This window comes from Misgurnus anguillicaudatus, chromosome 14, assembly GCF_027580225.2.
Source record: "Misgurnus anguillicaudatus chromosome 14, ASM2758022v2, whole genome shotgun sequence".
Taxonomy (NCBI): Eukaryota; Metazoa; Chordata; class Actinopteri; order Cypriniformes; family Cobitidae; genus Misgurnus; species Misgurnus anguillicaudatus.
This window is the reverse complement of record NC_073350.2, coordinates 33,474,778-33,481,163: the sequence shown is the minus strand read 5'-3', so window position 1 is coordinate 33,481,163 and position 6,386 is coordinate 33,474,778. Positions and strand designations below refer to the sequence as shown.

The 6,386-nt window shown below is 36.3% G+C and overlaps 1 long non-coding RNA gene across 1 annotated transcript; it reads right to left on the bottom strand.

Moving 5' to 3' along the window:
- Positions 1-5,068: 5,068 nt before the first annotated feature.
- LOC129427414 (uncharacterized) lies at positions 5,069-5,984 on the bottom strand. Its single transcript, XR_008638617.2, has 2 exons — positions 5,747-5,984; positions 5,069-5,637 (listed from the first exon to the last, which is right to left on the bottom strand). It is a non-coding gene; the product is annotated as an uncharacterized lncRNA (long non-coding RNA).
- Between the last annotated feature and the right edge of the window lie 402 nt (positions 5,985-6,386).

The window sequence follows — 6,386 nt, the reverse complement described above, 5'->3', positions numbered from 1 at the left end:
AGTTGCTGTTTCTTCTTTGTGTGTGGGTTAACTTGCCAAGCTTCTTCTTCTTTGACGGTCGTGCTGCTACTATGGTTACAAGCATGGTTACTGCCCACCAGCGGTCTGCGTGTGTTTGCACGTCGATGCGGATGACAACGCAAAAGTATAAATGAAAACCGACACGGACCTACGCACAACTATAACGAGCCCTTAACCGTCTGCATGTAATTGCATGTTGATGTGAACAATGACACCGAAGTATAAGGGTCAATGACGTGACAATAATTTTTTTGTGTTCCATAGTTGAATTAAATGTAAATTTGCAGATTACTTGCATACATTCTCTTCTTTGAAGACTAAGTCTAAGATTTCTGGTTTTATTTCATTTTGAAAGAATAATAATTGCAAAAATGTAAATGTATAACCGGTCTGTGTCAATTGGTGTAATTAGTATTTTTTTAAATAAAATTTAAATATATTCATAAAAAATTTGGAATATAATATAATCAACTAGTTTAGTGCAATATGATTGTTTTACATACATTTTTACATAATTTGTCAAAGATTATTTAGAAAACAAAGCTGTTTTCAACATATGTCAGGACAAATATTACAAAAACGCATTAAAGTTTACATTTAGAAATAACTAATAAAATGCTATTTAATTATTTTTTTTGATGATAACGCTTACATGGCATCGAGGTGGATAAAATATTTAATATTTCTCATTCTTTGACGCAATTGGTGGTTACACCATTTGGCATTTTCAGGTCCATTCAGTCTTAAAATTTCATTAAAATGGTGCAAATGTAATTTTTATTGCATAAAATTAACATAAATACACTATGTGCATTAAAATAAACCTGATGCATGCTTTTTAAAAAAGTTTTTTTTTATATATTTTTGAATTTCTAATTCTGCCAAACCGTTTGTTTGTTTTATTATCACTGACCCATAAATAAAGTTCAAATCTGCTTTATTGTCAATTCTTCCACATTTACACACAGAGAATTGAAATTAAATTTCTCCCAGACCGTTGGTGCATACAATTAACACTAGAACATTAAAATACAGATAATCAAATATAAAGTACAACTATACAAATAGGTTTTGTAAAACTGATGCGTAAAGGCATAGGTTCGGCACAAACCGGCACGACCTACAAAGCAAATGCTGCCAAGTGCCCACAGTTTTTGAGCTGTGTTTAAATGCTTTAGTGGACACACAGCCTTGCTGTGCATGATTCATAACAGACATTATTCAAAGGAAAAAAATCACTCTACCACATGACCTCTTCCTGACTTATTGTTTTATTGCGAATCCCTTTGCGTGAAATGTTTGTTTACTGAAAGTGATGTATGGTTTATACTCTGTACAGTAAATCAATCAAACCTATTCATGAGACAACTGTGCAGACCAAACAAGTCGTGCATTTGGTAGTATCTTAACTGGGTACAGTACACAAAGTCAAAAGTAACAGAAGTGATTTAGGGTAAGATATATACCTGACAGATATTAGCATGCGGTGAGGAAGACACAGACTCAAGCCTGCTGCTGGGACCAGCAGATGTCCCTGCTGAAATGTCCTTGAAATGACTCAGGGACTACAAAATTCATTTGCTCGTATTTGCCCTGTTCATGGGTGATCCAATTAGTGCACATAATTATTTTAAATCCAACTCGCTGACCTCAGACCTGTTGCACTTTGACCCTAAATGTCCATAAGGCAGGAAGCAAGAAGCATGTATGCTGTCATTTGTAATACACATATTTAGGGTAAAGATGAATATTATCCATTTATAGTTTATCCATTTTTTATATGAGGTCGAATGCGATATGAAGCAGCTTCATATTTCATCTGTGGTTTTCTGGTGGCATTATTTCAAGGTTTCTTACGAACACCCTTGAAACTGTTTTAACATTTCAGTGCTTTGTCTTTGAGGTCTGCCCAGTCTAGCTGTGCCCTTATGCGCTGCAAAAAATGACTTTCTTACTGTATTTTGTCTTTAGTACAAATATCTAAAAATTCTTAAAGGGACACTCCCCCTTTTTTGAAAATATGCTCATTTTCCAGCTCCCCTGGAGTTAAATATTTCATTTGTATTGATTTGGAATCCATTCACTGAAAAAAATGATTTTCAAGAAAAAAAATTCTTAATATTTTTGTCTTGTTTTCAGTAAAAATGTCTAAAAATTCTTAAATTAAGATGCTTTTTCTTAATGAGCAAAACGAAGAAAATAAGTCTAGTTTTTAGACCAAAAATATTACATTTAAGTGATTTTGTGCATAAAACAAGCAAAAAAAATCTGCCAATAGGGTAAGCTAATTTTTTCTTTAATTTTTCTTGAATTTAGTGTTTAAGAAAAATGTTCATATTTTTTGCTTACCCCATTGGCAGATTATTTTTTTTTTTTTGCTTGTTTTATGCACAAAATCACTTAAATTTGATATTTTTGGTCTAAAAACTAGACTTATTTTCTTGGGTCATTTTGCTCATCAAAAAAAGCATCTTAATTTAAGATTTTTTAGATATTTTTACTGAAAACAAGACAAAAATACTAAGAATTTTTTTAAGCAAAAAATCTCAAACTTTTTTCTTAATCACTTAATTCAAGAAAAATTCAAGAAAATTTTACTTGTAAAACCGAAGTGATTTTAGATGCAGAACATATTATCGTCCGACTGAATAAAGACATTTTTTTTAAATTTGGAATAAGACATGATGATTTGTGAATAGTAAGACTATGAATTAAGAAAGTAGGTTCACCAACACCTGTTCATATCAACTCAAACTACACACGCAAGGTTATTGCATGAACCTTGATGTGTTGAGCTGTGGTTGCACTCATCAGTGTTGGGTGTAACTAGTTAATTAGTAATCAGTTACTGTAATTTAATTACTTTTCCCTTGAAAAAGTAAAGTAAGGGATTACTTTTATTTTTCTTGTAATCTAATTACAGTTACTTCTGATGTAACTAAATACTGTGTTTGAACTGTAAAACTATTATGTATACTATAATAAATAGTGGAGTTAACAGGTTTTAGTTTACAATTCTCACTATTAACTGGTTGATTATTAGCATTAAAATTACTGGGATGTTGGCTGTTTATAAATAGGCCTACTTAAATAGCACATATTAATGCCTGATTCTGCAAAACCTTATTCTACATCGTTAACCCTCCCCATTTCTACCAATACATAAAATAAACAACTACTTTAGCAGTAGTTGGAGTATATTGAGGCAAAAGTAGTTAATTGTTAATAGAGAGAATTGGACCCTAAAGTGGGACCAGAATAATTTATGCACTTATATAGTATATTGTTTCTTCGAGCCATTTCAAGCCTATCCTTGTATCATGTACTAAATAGGATTTAGAAAGTAATTAGTATTAAGTAATTAAATACTTTTTGGAGAGAGTAATTTGTAAAGTAATTTAATTACATGATTGAGGATGTAATTAGTAACTAGAAAATGCACTTCCGGAGGAACCGCAAAAGTGTGCTTGCTCTGGTGCGGTCACTAACGTGATTTGTGAAATGTTACATTTTAGAATGTTTTTTATCTTGTGCATCCTCGCATTGGAGTCCCAAGTTCATGTACAAAGTTTGGTTTCAATACGTGAAAGCATTCCTGACACACACACACACACACACACACACACACACACACACACACACACACACACACACACAGAAATGTATACAGGCTTGTAACCAGGGGTGCTTCCAGCATTTAAGGACATCCGGGGCTTAGCACAGACCATTTTATGTAAATACAGGGATAGCTAGCTAGCCTAGAACCAACTATAACGGCTGTGCTGCACATGTTCAGGGTTCGACATTAAGACTTGTCCGCTTGTCCGGGACAAGTGGATTTTTTGTAGGACAAGTGTAAGAAAAAATCAGTTGTCCGACTCCTCTATGAAAAATCCCTTGCTCTGCCACTGATTATCAAAACACAAAAAATACATTATATTATAAAACTTTACCCGGACAAGTGACTTTTGTGCATGGACAAGTGAAACACAAATTTACTTGTCCGAAGGACAAGTTCCTCAAAAAGTTAATGTCAAGCCCTCAGTGTTTTCTTATTACATTTTTTTAGAATTGTAATTTAAATAATTTTAATTTTTGAGTGAACAATCCCTTTGAAGTGCCATATTTTACACACTAATTTTGTACATAATATACCAAAAATCCTTTAGTACTTAAGATAATCTTAAAAACATGAGACTTAAAGGTGCAGTGTGTAAATTTTAGCGGCATCTAGTGGTGAGGTTCCAAATTGCAACCAAAAGCTCAGTTCACAGCTCACCCCTCGCTTTTGAAATGCATAGAGAAGCTACGGTAGCCACCACAGGACAAACATGTCATGATTTTGTCCATTAAGACTGTAGAAACATGGTGGCACAAAATGCCGACTTCCATGTAAGGGGACCCTCTGTGTATGTAGATTAAAACATCTCATTCTAAAGTAATAAAAACATAACGGCCATATAAGAGCCATATGAAAGGTCTTTATACACCCCTGATAATATAGTTTTGTATATTATTTTGCATTTCTGTCAAGAGATCCTTCTAAAAATTACACACTGCACCTTTAATGTAGGCCAGAGTTCACGTCACAAAAAGCAGCAGATATAAGCTGCATTTTATTGATCATAAGCTCATTTTTAAAATAAGCGATAGGAAAGAGCGACAGCAGCACTGATAGCCTAATATCGTTTCATTTCTTTACTATTTATGAATATGATTGTGTGTTGAGCGTCTACGACAGGGCTATTCAATTAGTTTGTCATGAGGGCCAGAGATATATCAGTGATGATGACGACATATACATTTAAACATACTCATGTTGTATTTTGAAACTGCATAACAACAAAATAAGTGCATTGTACAATATACTTTTTCTACAAACATGTATTTTCAAACTGCATACAACAAAACTTGTGCATTGTAATATGACCAAGTAGGCTTTATCTACATCCTTTTGCAAGCACACTTAATTAATTACTTTTTTTGAGTAACTTACCCAACACTGGCGCTCATGGAAGCAACAAAAGTTCAAAGCCAGCATGCAACATTTACTGATCCAATATCTCCCTTTTTAATAATTTCTGGTGGAAAATGCAAAAAATAAGAGATTCACTCGGATGAACCCTCTCTCTTCGCCAAAGTTACGCAAGACTTGAGTAATAATGTAGTTTATTGGAATGTTACCTTCACCACCTGCCATCATTTGCATCCACGGTGCACTTGCTAGCGCGCCACTGCTTCTGGCATACGCTCAGCTCGGCAAAACTCTGGAGCTTTTCCAACGGCTCCGTATGCCGGGCCTCTGGGAGTCAGATCGTGTGATAACACTTTGAAATGATAGTTTAGCCCAGGAGAGCACTTGACACGCAATATATTTCCCACTCAGATCGACAGTCAAAGCAAACTCAGAGCAGGGTAAACATCAGCTCAGGGCGCAGACACGGCGCCAGATCCAGAGGAAAGAGCGCCCATCACACGCCGGCGTGAAGAAACGCATCCGGTCCACCGCACAATTACCACTCTGTCCATCACGGCCCTCATCACCGTAGGCTTTTCTCACTCAGCGCAGATGCATTTATTCTCTGTTTGCCCTGTCTGTGTTTTCAGACCTGACAGCTGTAAATAGACAACAGGTAATGTATTGACAGTTTGATAAATAGTGTTGGCACTGGATATAAATCAAGCAGTGATGTATGTTTGTTTGTTTGTTGTGGGCGACTCTCACCTCTTTGTCATATTAATAGTTTCCCAGATGAGACGGTTAAGGTGTCAGGGGAAGGATGTCTGGTGTTCCCACACACAAGCAAACGAACACGATCTGCTCTTTGATCTGTTTGAGCAGACTAACATTATGGTATGCAATGTTTTCTTCAAAGCAAAAGTTAACTTACTATTTATTGATCTTCACACATCCTGTTGCTCAACTGCATCGTGTTAGCAGCGCTAAGGTTGTGGGTTCAATCCCAGGGAACACATATACATATACCTTTAAGGACGGTTTCACATTTGGTGCGATTGCCTGGTCCGAACCCGAGTTCGATTGCTCCCCCCTCCCCATGCCCCCCATGGACTGTTTTCACATATTATTTTTGCATCCGAACCGCGGTACACTTGCATCATCAAGCTGCAGCCGGCGCGTTCTCATGTTGCTTGGCAACCGCTGTAAACGAGAAGACGACAAGCGTGATTGACTAACGGCGCATTCACACAGGGCGTCAGCGTTAATGCTTCCCATTCACTTTTAATGGGTGACGCCATGCGTTGCCGAACTGAATTGTGGATCCGTCGGCGCCGCGTCAGTGCCGTTGCTCGCGGCAGAAGTTGAACATTTCTCAATTTTTCAAGCGGCAACGCGTGCGTCAGCC